Source organism: Hyaena hyaena, unplaced genomic scaffold (assembly GCF_003009895.1).
Source record: "Hyaena hyaena isolate Hyena2069 unplaced genomic scaffold, ASM300989v1 scaffold_21, whole genome shotgun sequence".
NCBI lineage: Eukaryota > Metazoa > Chordata > Mammalia > Carnivora > Hyaenidae > Hyaena > Hyaena hyaena.
Window position 1 is genome coordinate 3,821,216 of NW_024080653.1, and position 17,502 is coordinate 3,838,717.

Genomic DNA, 17,502 nt, shown 5'->3' on the forward strand with positions numbered 1-17,502 from the left:
AGGGGGCTCCTGCCGGAAGCTCTGGGCCCTGACAAGACGCCCCGTGGGGGCGAGGAGGCTGTGGCGTGTGTGGAGTGGCGGGGGGGGGAAGGAGGCACAGGCACGCAGGTGGGGCCGGGAGGTTGGCGGCGGCCACGTCCACACCAGCTCTGGCATTAGGTTCGTCGCAGACAGCTTTACTTCTGAGCGAGCGGTGAAGGGCAAGAGCACCCTGTGAATCGAGAGCGCGTGAGGGCTGGGGGAGGGGACCGAAAGATCCACGGGCCGCACCGTCACAGCCCAGCCCACGGAGGAGCTCGAGGAAGGGACCTTCTTTCCCAGCAGTAAAAAGGTAACATCCCCTGAGGCCAGTCCCGCCCACAGCCCCACGGGCCACCCCTACACCGGCATCCCCACCCCGAGAGGACCTCAGCACCCCCACGCCTGTGCCCCGCCTTCCTTTCTCACATTTGGCTAAAAATAAAGCCCCTTTTGGCAGCAAATACACCCAGTTTCCCCAGAACATAAGCTTCCCGGGAACCTAGAAAAGGGAATAACTCTGCCTCTCATGGAGCCCAGATGGATTCCTGAAAATTTGTGTCAAACCAATTTTTGTAAATCCTATCACGTTCTCCGTGATTCACCTTCATCTCAGACACGCTTCCCTCCGGCCAGCGGCTGGCCTGCCCAGCTCCCCTCCAGCGGGGACGGGCTTGAGCAAACACCAGTTCGAGCGGGTCCTCACGCGACCTGCACGCTCACGCCCAGGGTTTTGCTGTCAGGGCTTGGGTCCCCAGGAAGCAGGGGCAGACCTTGTGTGAGAGGTCCGTGCCCCGTTCAGCGAGCGCTTCCTTAGACCTCACTGGGTTTCTTTCAGAAAGGTGTCACCAGCAGTACCCCTCACCTCCCATCCGCTTCGCCGAGTCCACCACCGAGTGGTCCTCCGCCGTGTAGTGGACCTGAGAGCAGGCGTGGGGGAGGTGGGGGAGGGCAGGCTCCGTGTCTCTGCCGTGACCTCCTGAGGGCAGGGCGGGGGTGGCCCGCAGCAAAGCCAGGCTGGACCAAGCACAGAGTGGGGGAAGGGGCAGGGGCCAGCACAAGCGGACCTCGTGCAGGAAGACGTCTCTCGATGCAGGCCAGATGCAGGAGCAAGGCTCAGGCAGTGAGGCAGAGAGTGCTGGCACGGAGGGCATGGAGAGAAGTGGACAGAGGCAAGGTCCGGGGCCAGCGGACTGGACAGCCGTCAGAAGAGGAGAAGGTGGCCTCGGCCAGTGATGGAGGCCTCCACTTGTGGGGGACCCTCCCCCTCTTCCTGCATCTGCTCTCCATGGCCAACCAGCCAGGAATAATCCTGGGGCCCTGGCCTCCGTCCTCAGTCTGGATGATGCTGGAAAGGGGGTGCAGGGCACACAGTCGTGGCTCGACTCCTTGTCCAGGGGTGGCCACTGTCAATCACCTGCATCTAGCTTTATCAGGTGACTGTGAAAAAAGTGTGTGTGTCTGTCTGTGTGAGTGTGTGCACGTGCCACACGTCTCGGGGAGAGGATGAATCCGACTGAAATAGCTCTGAACAGAAGTTGAACGTCAACTGCCATGACGTCAGAAGCTCTACCTGTGGACCTCCCTGGTGTACATTTGGGGGGGACCCCAGACAGATTACGTGTTCCTTAAAGAAACAAGAAGGGTTTTACTCAGCACCTGCTGTGGCTCATGATGCACACAAGATATCTGACCCTCCTTATTTCATTTCCCAGCATCCCCCACGTTTTCCAGGTGAAGGAGGCTGAGGTTCAGAGGGGTGGCTAGGGGCTAGTTGGTGGTGGAGCTGAGGTTGGACCCGGCCATGCTATTTCTATTCTACTGAGCAGCCCCTGCCCTTTGTTTCCCTGGTCGGTCAAGCTCAGGATGCGACAGGCCAAGTTCTCCAACCTCACACCCACCGGTGGGCACAGGGGACCAAGCCCTCCTCCCATGTGCCAGCAACAGGGTCCAAGCTCCTCACATCCTCCACGCCCGCTGGATAGCTCAGGCCACGCCCCAGACACGCCCTAGATGCAACTGGACCACCCAGCCACGCCCTGGACACGCCCCAGACACCCCAAGCACTCCCACTGGCTGGCATGGGCAGAGGGCACAGCGAGGGTAGTAATAAACCCACGGGCCTGAGGAGGGGTCCCCGGCGCGTGGGGGGCACTTCCACACAAGAGAAAATGAGCGTTAGCTCCGCCCAGCCCAGGGTCCCAGGGGAAGGGGAACTCCGGGTGTGTGGTCCCTGGGGAACCCAGGGTGAGCCTGAGGCCAGAACAGCACGGGAGGGCCCGCCCCTCCCGCCCCCTCCCACCCCGGGCCCCCTCTGGTCAGGGGGTCTGAGCAGCCCTCGGCAAGATCCATGGTTATAATTTCGTCCTTATTATAAAAGTAATACATATTTACTGCAGAAAATTTAGAAACTACACATATGCAAAAAGAAAGAAATTTAAAATAACCCATAATCCCACTAACCCGAAATAACTCCTGTTAACATTTTCAGCATATATACCCTCCCAGACTTCCCTCTGCAGAGAATATATATTTTTGGTACCAAGTGGGCTCATACTGTACACTCCATTTTGTAACTTTTTCCCCGTTTAACTATATCTCCTACCAACTCACTAAGTATTCTTCCACAACATCATTTTTTTAGTAGCTGAATTAGGCAAAGAATAGTAAAGGATGGTTGAGGGCATGAGGGGCAAATTTTAAAACACAGGATATTCTGACAACGCAATAAATAAGGAAAACGTCCTTTGTAAACAAATCAGCTCTACGATTACAGAAGAATATGATTTTAAAAAAAAAAAAAAAACACCCTTTTTTTCCCCTCTTTAATCCAAACTCGGCAATATCAAAGAATCAAGAGTGTCTTATGATTTGAGGACATGACACTCAAAAAGAGAGCTCTCTGCAGCTGGTGATATCTTCAGAAGGAGACGGCGTCAAAGTTCTGAAGGACTGATTTCCCTTTCGCTGCAGGGTTATGGACGGAGCATTTGTGTCCCCTGCTCCCAAATTCACAGGGTGAAGCCCGAACCCTCAACATGGGGGTACTTGGGAGACGGGACTTTGGGAGGTGATCGGGGTAGAGGAAATCGTGAGGATGGGGCCCCATGGTGGGATTAGTGCCCTTGTAAAAATGAGACACCAGTGCTCACGAGCTCTCCGCCACGTGAGGCCACAGCCCACAGACATCCGTCCACAAGCCAGGAAAGAGCCCCCTCCCTGATTTCAGACTTCCAGCCTTGGAGCCGGAAGAAGGAACTTTCCATTGCTGAAGGCGGTGTTGTGTCCCGGAGGCCAGCAGGTGAAGAGCTCAGGTGGGATGCCTGAGATCCGACACTAATACTACAGTCACCTGGACTGTGTCACGCTGTTCCCCAGGGGGGAGGGACCCACGGGAAGAGGTGGGAAGAGCAGAGAACCGAACCCAGGGACGGCCCCGCAGGACGTGCGTCTGCTCTGCCAGCAGGGAAGCGCGTCCCTCAAATTCCACGGGGCCTGCTGGGAGGCACGGGCTTCCTGCTGGCTTCACGGTGACAAAAGAGAGGAAGTGCAAAGTCCTCGAGGTGCCCTCGGAGCGACAGTGGCCCCGCAGGGACGCTCGTGGACGAGGCGCGGGCAGAGAGGCCTGGGCTCCGTGCCCGCATGCCTGACTGTTAGCTGACTTCTCCCACAGGGAAATGTGGCCCCAGAGCACGAAGGGCCTTGCAGGGCCAGAGCCAGAGGGGACTCCAAGAAGAGCAAAGGAGGTTAGTTATGGGGCTGGAGAGAAATCCTAGGGCCAAAATCAAGGGGTTCCTCCCAGGGGGCCGGGGGCAGGGCCCTGAGACGCGCTCCATGGGCACAGACCCTTGCCGCCGTGGCCAATTCTGTTTCCCTAGAGCCCGCACCTCCAGCTCCTGTTTCTGCCTTTGGGCACAAACAGACAAATCTACTGCCTCCCCCACAGGACAGACCTTCAAATACACGCACAGCAGGCCCCCCACCCCTGCCCCACCTTGCCCCCCCCAGCTCCTGTGTCTTCCAAAGCCCACCTGCATCATGGCTGTGAGTCCCTTCACAGCCCTGCTTGTGGACTAGCCACCATCTCTCCTAAATCGAGACACAGAACCCACCACTAGTGCCCAGAGAAACCGACTAGTGGAAGTGGGGGCTCAAGATTGTCCATGACCCAGAAGGAGGCTGACAGCTCCCTGATGGCAGGAACCGGTCAGTGTGTGTGCCTGGTGCATGGTAGGAACTTGGCAAAGTCTTACGAATGAACGAATGAATGAATGAATGCACGCACAAACGAAGGAACGAATGGCTGAGTGGAACAGGGGGCCTAGAGACTTCCCTTCTCTCCCCACTCTACCCTCTAGACCTTGTCACTCCCTGCTACAGGGTGAATTTGGCCCCAGTTGGAAGGGTGGGCCGCAGTCCCAGGCAGACACTGTCTGTGGAACAGCCTATTCCCCCTGCCTTCCCTCATCCCAGGGCCGGGTGCCCTCCTCCAGAGCAAAGCTTTCCGTAGGTGCAGAGAAAGCAGGCTAATAAAGGCGGGCGGGTTGTGAAGGCCATCCCGGCCAGCCCCCTGTCTTGGGGGCAGCACCAGGGCAGACAAGTGCTAAGAGGGGCTCTCAAGCCACATGTGGTTCCTCGCAACCCGAGGATGTGGAGACGAGGAGGCCAGCAGGCTCTCGGTGCCCACGTGGGGTCTGGAGGCCCACAGGCATCATGAGACCCAGAGGGCCGCCGCGGTGGGCAGCTCAGGTCTGAGCCCCCGAGACCAGGTGATGGTTTGACCACAGCCGGTCCGGAAGCGAGCCCAAGACCTTACGTGATAGAGCATGAGGGTGCCCCCCCGCCCAGTAAAAGGCACCCGGAAGTGACTACAAAAAGCCTCCCTGGCAACATGAACAAAATGTATGAACAGACAGTTCGCAGAAGTCTAAGTGCAATAAACACAGAGAAAAGAGACTCAGACTTTTCTAAAGCTGGAGAAATCTATGTTAAAATGATATCTTTACCCTCGAACTGACAAATACTTTAGGAAATGATAATAACTGACACAGGTGGGGGTTTAGCTTGAATAACTGACATAGTACAGATACGCCTATAGATCTGTCAACTCTGTAAGGCAACCCAGCTGTAGTTACTAAAATTCGAGACATACATACCTTTGGTCCCAATACTTCTACCTGGGATTTTCTCCGAAAAAGGCAGGAACAAGGTATGTGCGTGTGTCACACATGAGCAACGGTGTGAGCAAAGGGGAAGGGTCTGCAAGGACACTTCCACCTGTTAGCAGAGGTCAGAGGTCACCCCAGGAGCTGGATTTGGAGAGGAGCCCAGCAGGCTGCTCATTTCACTTTGGACATTTTGGTCTTACAAGAGCTAATACAATGAACACGTACTGGCTTTTACAATTCACGTGACTTTGGGGCGCCTGTGTGGCTCAGTTGGTTAAGCATCCGACTTCGGCTCAGGTCATGATCTCACAGTTTGTGGGTTCGAGCCCCGCGTTGGGCTCTGTGCTGACAGCTCAGAGCCTGGAGCTGCTTCACATTCTGTGTCTCCCTCTCTCTCTGTCTCTCTCTCAAAACTAGATAAACATTAAAAAAATAAATGAATAAAATTCATGTGACTGAATTTTTTAAATGACTAAGACAATGATTTTGAAATAAAGCCTTTGCACCCCACCCCTCACCCCGTGCTATCACAGGTAGGCCCCGCCAGATTTAGGGAATGGAAGCAAGACGCCCGGCTAAGTCTGAATGCCAGAAGAGTTTTGTTTGAATAGAAGTACGTCCCGTGAACTATTCGGCACAAACTTCTACAAAAAATTCTTTGTTGTTCATCTGAAATTCAACCTTCACTGGGTGTCCCGGGCAACTCAATTCACAGGGGATGGAGAAAGGAAGAATGAAAGCCTCGCTCTCTGCAAGCCAAATGTAAACCCACTTCCTCTAGCTGCTGTGAAAACCGCCGTGTCCGTGATGTGATGACTTCCTCCCGGTGATCGCGCACGCGCACACGGGCACACGCGCACGCATTCTGATCACTCGCCACCCTCTAAGAGAACCCTCTTTGACTCGGATCTCCTTTCGACCTGCACGTGCTGCCGCTCGGTATGGCTCCCATCTGAGAGTCAGGATGGAAAACCAAACGTGCCCCGCCGGGGAGACATGGGCACCTACAGCAGCATCCCACCCTCCGGATTCTACCTCCGAGCCTGGTGGTGCCAGGCGCAGGGAAGGCAGGCCGCAGACTCCCGGGGATCAATTAGCAGAGCGCCAGGTGCACCATGAGGGAGGATGGCGCCCCTCCTCAAGGCGTGCGGCATCCAGCTTCCGGCCCGTTTGCTATGCAGGGTCAGGCCCCGCTTCGTAGCCAAGGTCAGCATCTCACGACCTTCTGTGGCTGCCAGGAGCTCCTTCCGTGTTCCTCCTTCCCAGCGCTGAGCACCGGGCACCAAACCTCATGCAGAGCAGCCCAAGCCGCTCTTCCAAAGGCAGCCTATATTTGGATCTCATTTCCCATTATTCCTGTGCTGTCACAATGAGGTGACCGGGGCCAAGGACGGGAGGCTGGAGCCCGGGAGCCCTGAGCCAGGTTGTGGGGTTGCTCACACTCAGCTGGACAAGCAGAGGTCAAGTGGGTGCTCTTGAAGGGATTCCTAAGCCCTTCTGGGTTTGGGGTCAGTGGTGTCCCTCACCCTCGGACTCAGCGTGGCCGCTCAGATCCCACCTTAGGGCGCCCACCTTGCCTGCAGCTGGAGAATGTGAGCACTGGCCACGGAAGGCTCTGGGCCCCCTGCGCGAGGCTCTCCAGCCCTGGCAGGCCTAGGCACCCTCTGCCAGAAAGGTTGTTTAACCCAGCTCACCCTCAGAGCCGCGGAAGCCTCTGACGAGACATTAGCATTACAACCCACACTGATCTTTGTCAATTACGCCGCTGTGTTTGAGCTCTAACCAGCTTTAAATTGAATCAGGACAAAATCATCAGAATAAAAAGAGCCCAAGCCCCAGCCTTTCAATTCCAGCGCTGGAAAAAAAAAAAAAAAAAAAAAAAGTTATACATTTCATAATGGCCTTCTACCCCATAATGAACAGGAAAAATAAATTAGATTCCAAGCTAAGGGTATATTTATGCAATTTCATTATGTGCCCATGAGCAAGTCTGGTTTTCACCAAGATAAAAATGAGTTCTCAGAAGCGCTCGCACTAAATAAATGGAGTGATTTAACAGCTTAACGGGGAGCGTGGAAGAGGAAGTGAAGGACAGCGTCAAAAATGGGAAAATAAAAATAAGAGGGTCTTACGAGGCACCGGCAAGCGCTCTGAGCAAGAGGCCGGCAGCTCTGGGCCCTCGGCAGGCGCGGTGGGTCTGCCCGGCCTCCGTGCTACAGCATCTCCCGGCCCCGGGGGACAGTGGAACCAACATGGGCCCTCCCGCTCGACCTCACAGCCCGTGCAGTGCAAAGCCACAGACACTCTGCACACCCGTCAGCAGAAAACCCGGCCCCCAGAGCGCCAGGCCCCGCCGTGGTGGCAGCTCTGCGGCAGAAACTCTGCCTCGTCCCTCGTCCCCATGGCTGACCGGTCCTCCACCTCAGCTCCAAAAGTCCCCCTGGATTCTCTCTTCCGCCCCCTGTCAGGGCTCCCTGATGCTCGATCGTGGTGCCTCCTGCCCGTGGGTTTCCTCCAGGGCCACTACGCACCTTAGCTTTTCTTTTTCCAGAAACAAAAACCTGTTCTCTGCTGCCTTCAAACCCTCCGTGTGCGCACTTTTTTTTTTTTAGTGTACAACGTCCAAAACCTCTCTGTGAGACGCTTTTTTAGAAACTCCCTTGTGAGGGGCGCCTGGGTGGCTCAGTCAGTTAAGCATCCAACTTCGGCTCAGGTCATGATCTCGCGGTTTGTGGGTTCGAGCCCCACATTGGGCTCTGTGCTGACAGCTCAGAGCCTGGAGCCTGCTTCAGATTCTGTGTTTCCTTCTCTCTCTGACCCTCCTCTGCTCATGCTCTCTCTCAGAAATAAATAAACCATTAAAAATTAAAAAGAAAAGAAAAGAAACTCCCTTGTGAAGGTTGGCAAAATAATGGGTTTATTTTTTTTTTAACAGATATTTACAAAGCTCGAGGGTGTTTCCCCGAAAACTCTAATGGTGTTGAGCTGGGACCAAGCTGGAGACAGACAGCTTGGGACCTATCACAAAATCATTTGTTCCGACTTCCTGAGTCAGACCCGAGAGGGGCTCCCAGGTGCTGTGAACACAGCAGAGGGGGAGGGTCGTCAGCTTCCCGCGGGTCGGTGTGGCCACATCAGGAGGCACCTCTGTGCTCACAGAGAAGGAAGTCAAGGCTGGGAGTGAGCTGGGGATCGCAGCTCATGCCAGCCTGCCCAGCAGAAATGCCACGCCAGACACATCGGCCACATTAAAGCTTCTTTTTTTTTTAAGTTTATTTTTTTTTTATTTTGAGAGGGAGTGGAGAGGGACAGAGACAGAGGAAGAGAAGGAGAATCCCAAGTAGGCTCCATGCTCAGCACAGAGCCCGACATGGAGCTCGAGTCCACGAACCCTGAGATCACGACCTGAGCCAAAATCAAGAGTCGGATGCAGAATTGACGGAGCCACCCAGGTGCCTGGCCAGTTTAAAGTTTCTAGTAGCCACAGTTTAAACGTTTTTTAATTAAAAAAAAAAAGAAAGAAAGAAAGGAAAAGCAGGTGTAATTCATTTTAATAATCTATTTCATTAACCCACTATACCCAAAAGACTACCTTGTCAGTATGTAATCGCACAAGGAATTATTCAGGGATATTTTACGTGCTTTGTCCATGTGCTCAGTCCTGCAGACCTGTGAGCACTTAGACTCATCTCCACCCACGTGTTGTGAGTGCTCAGCACTCGTGTATGGCTGGTGGCCACCCTCCTGGGCGAGGCAGGCACAGAACCCCCTCGTGTCACGACTGTGCCATTCACAGCCACCCCGAAGCCTCAAAGACAGCCACGTGTCTGCGTGGATCCTGGCATTCAGCAGCCAGCCAGCGAAGGGAGATAACCGCGCCTCTCCGAAATGTATCTCTATAACCTTCACAATCACGGATTCTCCAAAATCACCGTGAGCCCGAGACAAGAATCACCACCCCCATGACCACCCGAGCATCCTGTATGTCGGGAACAAAGCACCTTACACACACAGGTGACACACTGGGCACCCTCTCCATGGCTCCGGAGCCTCGGATGGGGCCGCCCAACCCCACACATCGAGCCAACAAGGGCTGGGAAACCAAAACATCGTTTATCAGCCTGGGGGTGGGGGGCGGGTAGGACTCCCCTTCTGGCAAAGAGAACCCACTTGGAACCCAACAGGAGCCCAATTCTCTACTCCTCACTCCGGCCACCCACGACGGAGCCCGATCAAGAGACCCTCCTGCCACCTTCGCATTGCAGCCTTTACCAGGGCCTCCGCGGGGAAGAAATAAACAGGCAGAGAAATTAACACGGGGGAAGGTAAAACCAGCTCGAAGATTAAGCACGCCGAGCACACGCCGAGCACGTGCCGGCATCGTGGTCTCACCAGGTTCAAAGCCCATTAGCTCACGAGTGCAGACAGGGCTGGGATCCCACGGCTCGGCCCTGCGCTGCCTACTGCCCAGTGAAAACTCCAAGCGACCGGTCGGCCAGGAGAGAACCCCCTCCCCCCGCTCCCCATCTCCAGGCCAGAGTCTGCAGGAGGGCAAGAAAGGGACACAGGGTGAACCAGCAAAGACAGGGGCGCCTGAGCAGCCTGAGAAAGCAGTCGTGAGGGGTAGCTGGAGGAGCAGGAAGGGGAGCTCGCCGAGGGCACCAAGGGACTGAGGGGCTCAAAGAGCATCCTGAGAGCTGCCTGCATTTACAGGCTCCTTCCCACGGTCACGGTCATGGTCACTTCCGTCCACCCTCACGGGTCAGACCCGTGTGCCCGAGCCTACACGTAGAGTGTGGTGAGGCCCCAGGCCAGGGTCACCTCCACCGCGCGCGGCTCTGCTGTCACGTGGTGACAGCTGCTGGGGCAGGAAGGCGGGAGGGAAGGAGCCGTGCAGGAAACACGGGGAACCGGGAGGTCTGTCTCCTCGGCTGCCGGGCAGGCGTCTGGGAGAAGTGGGTAGCGGAGGAGCAGGGATGCAGAGGAGAGACACGGAGGGAAAGGGGATCCCCCCGAAGGCTTCCAGAAGTTGGCTCCTCCTGCAGAGCCCCCCACCCTCCACGCCTCCCACCTGCCCCGTGACCCCGACGTGCTGACACCCACCTGCGCGCTGCACCTGCCGCCGCTCGGCCCCCTGGCGCCTGGCCGCCTTCCTCGAGAGCCCAGAGGAGGACACCAGCCTGCATCCTTGGGCTCCGTCTGCGCCCCCAGCCGCCCCCTCGATGCCCTTACATAACTCGAGTCCTCCCTCACCCCAAGCAGCCGCCGCCTCGGACAGCCCCCACCTTCTAGACGTGGGGGTGTAACATCTGCTCCTAGCATTCCTCTCCCAGAGAACGCTTCCCCCACAGCCGCACCCCAAACTCAAACACTGTCACCCTCCCCCAGAGCAGCCAAGGATAAAAAATAACATAAAATAAAAACATGCTACCACTAACACCCACCGCATCATTAAGGGCAAAAAGAAAAAAAAAAAAAAAAGGCTCCTACAAGTCAAAGTCTTTCCTTCTTGTTCTAGAAAAACAGTAACGATTCCTGAGGGGGCAGGAACGCAGGAAAGGAGCAGGCAAGGGCCGCCCTGGCTCTTCACCTCCATTGCTGAGGTCATCTTTGCTATTTCTTATTTTTGAAGAAGGAGGGACGGCCATACGGGGGCAAGTCCTGGCCAGGGTGCTCCCACCCTATGCCTGCGATGACAGGGGCTGGAATTCAGGGCCAGGAAGCAGCTGGGGGGGGGGGAGGCTCAGGGCCCCCTCCCTTGTCCTCACTCCCCTCCTCCAAAGGAGCCCAGCCACCAGAAAAGACGGAGGGGCCATGTTTGGTTTGGGACCTTGAGACCGGCCAAGACGCACCTCCCAGGAGCCTCTCCTGACAGGCTGAGCACACCAGGGACACCTGGCCACGCTGGGTCTCGTCACCACCCCCCATCGTTTTTCTCTACTCCCGACAGCTCAGCACCGCTCAGCCCGAGGCTCCCCGTGTCCTTCCAGCCAGCCCGTCGCTGAAGCTGCCTTCCCTTCCAGACACGTCCACAAAAACAAGAGGGAAATCTGTAATTCTTTCCCCAAGAGAAGCTGTCTATTCCTATTATCCAATTCGGCCTCACTTCTCAGACTGCGGCTCCCTTTCCCGCGTCCCCAGCTCCCGTGCCTCACCACCCAGGTCCCCGCTCCCACACCCAGCCGCCGCCTAGAGTCTGGTTCAGCCTCTGGGCGCACACTCACACACGCACACGCACACACTGGGCTTACTGCATTGTCTTCTGAGGCTCACAGTGGGGCACGGAAGGTGCCCTGCACAGCTAATTGGAAAGACAGCATTCGTGCATGTGTATTTTGTGTGCACATGCACGTATACCACATGCAAAACTATCGTGGTACAACTCAGATAAATCCACGTTTTGCAAATGTGCCTAACAACAAGTGCAGAGCAAATCATTTTCGCGTGGCTACGGGTGGATTGGAGGAGGTCCCGGCTGCGGTCTGGGTCCAGGGAGGTTTTTCTTTCCCTGGACCCACATTCCCACCTGTTGCCCCTGCGGAGCCAAACCACGTGAACCCACCATGGACAATTCTGAGGACAGCATGGGTAAGCCAGAGACCCAGGCTGCCCTCCTACGGAGATGGAGGGGCCCAGTTCATCAGCCCCAGACAGAAAGGGCTTGTTTTGGGGCGCCTGGGTGGCTCTGTCAGTTAAGCATCCGACTTCGGCTCAGGTCCTGATCTCACAGTTCGTGGGTTCGAGCCCCGCGTCGGGCTCTGTGCTGACAGCTCGGAGCCTGGAGCCTGCTTCAGATTCTGTGTCTCCCTCTCTCTCTGATCCTCCCCTGCTCAAGCTGTCTCTCTCTCTCTCTCTTTCAGAAATAAATAAAAAACATCAAAAAATTTTTAATTAAAAAATTAATAAAAACATTAAAAATTAAAAAAAGAAAGAAAGAAAGGGTGTGTTTGCAGAGGACCTAAGTGCTTCACAGAGCCCACTCTTGGCCACACGACAGCCGTCCCTGTTCATGCGAGTGAGCAGACAGGCTGTCCCAGATGGCATGGTGTCACTGGGGCCCACAGGTGCCCGGGGCAGGTGGGCTCCTGCACGCTGAGCTGTCTGCTGCAAGCCCTCCAAGACTTTCTAAAGATGATGATTGCTGGCCTGTCCACAACCCGCCACGCCCTCCCAGGCGCACCAAGGGGGCATCCCTCCCACCTGCGGGCACCCCTGGTGCCCCGTCCTTGGAGCCGGGGCCCTCTACGGGGCAGGCCTCCGGCTCGGGGCTGAGAGGGGACGAGCATGCTGGGCACCCCCTCCCCCTTCAGGGACGGGCGAGGGGCCCTCCAGGGACACCAGCAGAGGCCGACGGTTACTGTGACGGAAAACCACGACAGAACAGGGAAAGGGGCGCCCCAGCTGCCCAGGGGCTCAGAGGGAAACGTAGCTCATGTTTTAAAATCTGCTGCTTGAGGGAGGGAAACAAAGGGGAGGCCCCGGGACGGGCCCTCCAGGAGCCAAGTCCTGGGTCAAGTTCTCTCGTCCTCTCTCCTCAGAACGGGGGTCCACTTGCCACAACAAACAGCAGCCCCAAGCACGGGCAGGGAGCGTGGGGGCCTGGTGGTCTGAGGTCAGGCCCCAGGAGAAACGGGAGGGTGAAGATCTGTTTATCCAGCTCAGCAGCGACCTGACCAGCACCAACTGCATGCGTCAGGCCGACAGAGGAAGGCAGAGGGTGAGATGGGGCGGGAGGCTCGGGGGGGGTGCTCAGAGGGCAGCGGGCGCTCCCCAGAACAAGTGTCCACGCATCCCCAAAGCTCCTGTGAAGCACCCACACCTGCCCCCCCCAGCTTCTGACTTTGCACAGGAATCATTCAACGGAGGCCCTGCTGCGGGCTGGTGGCCTCCCCACTCCTGGAAGAAAACCCGCTCCCCCCTCCCCCACTCTGGTGGCAAAGGCCTGGAGCCCCTCAGAACGCTCCTTTGTGTGTCCTCAAATCTTCCAGAAACACCAGTTCCCAGGCCGAGCCTCACTCAGGGCTGCCTGCGTGTCCGCCAGGCCCCATGATGAACTCAGCGGAAGCCGGTTCAGAGGTGGTGGCAGCGGCAGCCTGGGCTCCAGGACCAGAGGTGGCCCACCAGCCAGGAACACACTCACGCCCACCTCCCCCTCCCCTCCCACCTCCCCCCGACTCTCCCAGAGAAGGAAGGCTTTTGTGACTCCCACAGCTCAGGTGTCCAAGCAGGTGTCCTGCCTGGGTGATGGCGGCTTGGGTCCCTCTCCCAAGGGTCTGCACGGCCTGGTGTCACTGCTCTGTCACCACCCCCAAGGCCCTGGGGACGCTGGCTGCACCCGGGACGCTGGCGCAGACCTTCCGAGCGGCTGGGGACAAGGCCTGCTTGGCTCCGCTGCTGGGGCCTGTGTGGCCCCAAATTCCTCCTCTGCGAAGGAGGGGACACTCAGCATCTTCTTCCAGCAGGACACCCCAGTACTCCCCCGGGCGCCTCTAGGCTTGAGAACAGGCTGCTCCCACCCGCACATCTCGCATGTTTACTGACGGAGCCTCAGAGCCTCCGTCTGGGCCCCGGCACCAGGAGGTGCTCACCAAATATTTGCAAAATGAATATATGCGTGCTTGCTCGTGGTGTTTCATTTCATCCTTGTACGAAACCTGCGAGCTAGTGAGAGCCACCATTCGCCTGCTGGGGACGATGGTCATGGTTGCAGTAACAGATACCGATGGACCCTGGGAGCGCTATTTGCATTACCTCGCGCCTTGCTTTCCTCCAGGCCATGAGGGGGCGCAATTATGATCAGTTTTCCAGGTGGAGAAACTGAGGCTCAGGACGGGGGGAACGCAGCACTGCCCGAAGCCCCTTATGCCCAGAGGAGAACAGCCACCAATTACAGCCAGGCCACCCTTCACCTGCCCTCCGTGAGGGCTGAGAGGCGGCTGCGGAGCGGAAGAAAGCACAGCCTCGGGTGTTCACGGGTATCTCTGGGTTCCGGAAGGCACAAGCTTGTCTTAGGTGGGAAGGCCTGAGGGAGCTCCCGGGAGGAGGTGAGGATGGCCGGGCTCGGCCTGCAGGTGGGGGCCTCCACCACTCAGCTCCACGGTGGGGCCGGCTGGCACCCACTCCTCCAAAGCTGGGGGCCCCACACAGCCCTGGGCCGTGAGCAGATGGGACAGGGATGCAGGCAGAGCTCAGGTTTCCACGGACACTGGGGATGATCTATGTGACACCAGCATTAGACCAACCAGAAGATCTTTAAGATCACAGTAGCCGTTTATGTCCATGTTGAGCGGGTGCAGGGACTCCGGCCTCCAACCCTGAGGGCAGCTGGGGGGCACCCCAGGAACGTGATGGGGCCTTGGCAGAGCAGGCCGGAGGAGGTTTTCCTTGTGTAGGGGGACAGGACTCCCCAAGAGGCGGATGAGACACGAGAAGGGAAAGAGGAAGCCGACCTCCCCACCGCCCCCCGGGAGGGGCTGGGGTGTTGGGAGGCGGGGTAGGAAGTGAACGTGGCCTTCCCCGCGCAGCCACACACCAGGGCTGAGGAGGCCACGCAGCTGCGGGTGAAGACTCCACTCGAGCAGAGCTAAGCTAACTTTAAAATAAGAGGGGCTGAATCATCATAAAAAGTAAGAATTTTCCAGACGCGGTGACATAACAGATGAAGCAGTTTGCCTAAAAAGCCCCAGTGCTCTGAGAAGGCCACACACACACACACACACACACACACACACACAGCAGAAAACCAACCCTTTGGGGCAGATTGTGGCCCTGTGACCATCCATGCTGGGCACCCACGTACCCGACTTGAGCCTTCTCCATTCGGACCTTGCTTCTCTATCCCCTGGGGTCCACACTAGGGAAACTCTATCCCAGAAAAATGGGCCAGACAGGTCTAAACCCAAGAGGTCAGCTGGGCCCAAGAAAACAAGGGGCCAGAGGGCACCCCATGCCCAGGAGCACCCCCACGAAGGCTTACCTTGTAGGAGAAAAGGCTTCCTGGAGCCAGACCTCTTCCTGGGGAGCTGACCTGTTAACCAGCTGGTCAGGGGGAGTGGTGGAATGAGTACATCTGGTGCAAGAAAAGCCAAACTAGTGCAGGAAACTGGGCTCCCAGAGGTCAGCGTAGAATGCAATGTCCACATGCTCACGGCAAGGAGGTGGGGCACCCACCTGTCAGGGACCCAGCTCGAGGCTAAGGACAGGTAGACCTTTCATGCCCTGATTTATTCAATAAATCTTTATGAAAGTAGCACTGCATGCCGCATCACTGGTGGAAGGACTGACTACGTGGATGGACAGACAGATCAATGGGCAGACGGGTGGATGTTGACATCAAAGGAAACAAAATGGAGCTCAGGATCCAGAGCATTGAGGATATGATTTTGTAACTCAAAACCTCTCAAAATCTAGCACCTGGTAGACTCTAGATCTGTGCTCCCCACCGGAAATTTCTGTAATGGCAGGAATATTCCATACCTGTGCCATCCAATACGGTATCCATTAACCCCACATGGCTATTGAGCACTTAAAGTACGGCTACTGTGACTGAGTAGCTAAGTAGTTAGTTTTATTTGAATAGTCCCATTCGGCTAGTGGCTACCATATTGGACAGCACAGTTCTAGAGTTTTCCAACACACCATTGCATGTGCTGGTGCTCCACGGGTGGCTGGGAATCGGGACCACACAAGGACAGTTGGGAAGCCCGGTAATTCCATTTTCCTCTAGCCCCTGATTTCCCTGAATATGAAGGAAACTTGCAAAGCCTGGGGCTGATAGGCAAATGCTTCTCAATTCTGATATCCACACCAGACACTCAAAAATCGTGTTAAAATGCAGATTCTGAAATTCGGTAGGTCTAGGGTAGGACTCAAACATTTGTACTTCTAACAAACCCTTAGGTGATCCGATGATGTTGGTACAGGGACCACATTTCTACATAACAAGAGTTTAGAAAGTTTTCCATTCGAGAAAAACAGGGGTTTGCAGGTAGCAGAACAGGAAAAGCTTAGAAGGCCAAAATTCAATACAGAGAATTTGGCATATTAAAACAAATATTCAAATGTTCAAGATTTGAAAATTTAAACATTAATTTATCGAGTTCTTACCATAAGCCTGTATGTTCCTGGGAACACACTGAGCTTACAAGTGACTTTAGGATGTGAAATGTTAGACCATCAGTGACTTAGGTAACACTGTGAGTGTCCAGTCTGAGCAAAGCCTTCCATGATCCACCCCCCCGCCAACTTAACACTTCAATTCTACCATTCCCCACGCACCTCCAGCTACATATTTTGCTATAAGAATTGTTACTCTCTAAAAGAGATCATCTTATTATTTAGTTTCCTGCTCCTTTCCCGCCTAGAATGCAAGCTCCATGCAGGCAGGAATTAGTTTTGCTCACTGCTCTATCTCTAGGACCAGAACAGGACCCGATATGTGAAAAGCCTGTAAGAAATACTTGCTGAATAAGTGACTTTAAATCTCTGCTCCACCTGGAGTTTATTCAGGTGTAATATGTCCTTCAAGGGCATCGTATGTTTGCTATATATGCATTTTGAACATTTTTAGCAAGTTTATTCCCAGGCATTTTGGTTTATTTTTGTCATTATCAATAGGGACCTTTTCTACCTCTGTATCTATACTGTATTTTATCTATATTTCCATTGATTCTTTTGGGTTTTCCAAGTACACAATTATAGCATCTACAGAAGAGTGATACTTTTATTCCCTACTTTTCAATATTTACTCTTCTTTCTTTCTCTTGTCTTATTGCATTGGCTGATGCTTCTATTACAATGTGAAATATGGTAGCAGTGGTGACAGGAGACATCCTTGCTATGTTCTTGCTTTACTGTTTCCTCATTTAAAACAAGAATGGATTTTGGACATGATTACACTTAGTCATGTTAAGGAAATATCTATCAATTCCTAGTAAGTGTTTCAAGAATAGATGTTGACTTTTGTCAAATATCTTTTCAGTACCAAAAAAGATAGCAATTCTCTTCATGTTGATGAGTACGGTAGAGTGTTTATTTCTTAATATGGAACGATTCTATATTGCTGGCATAAACTCCAAAGGGACATAGGATTTTAATATTTTCAAATGATGCTTAGATTCTATTTCCTAATATTTTATTTAAAATTTTGCATCAGTATTCGTAAGTGAGACTGGTCTGCAGTTTTATTTTTGTATGATCTTTTTAGATTGAAAAACATTGTTATTCTCACTTTGTGAAAATTACATAGATGTTTCCTTTCTTTTTATTTGCTGTGGAACAGTTTAATTAGCACTGGAAGTACCTGCTCTTTGAAGGT

The 17,502-nt window shown here is 54.7% G+C and overlaps 1 protein-coding gene across 7 annotated transcripts in view; it reads right to left on the reverse strand.

Moving 5' to 3' along the window:
* The window catches only part of RBFOX3 (RNA binding fox-1 homolog 3), a 437,228-nt gene that overhangs the window by 346,057 nt on the left and 73,669 nt on the right, over window positions 1-17,502 (reverse strand). Inside the window, exon 1 of one of the 7 annotated variants that reach the window (XM_039226512.1) lies at window positions 10,290-10,309. The exons of the other annotated variants lie outside the window; for them this stretch is intronic. The gene's annotated coding sequence lies outside the window, so the exon portion shown is untranslated. Of the gene's footprint in view, window positions 1-10,289; window positions 10,310-17,502 lie in introns of those variants that run through there. 7 annotated transcript variants of the gene reach the window in all.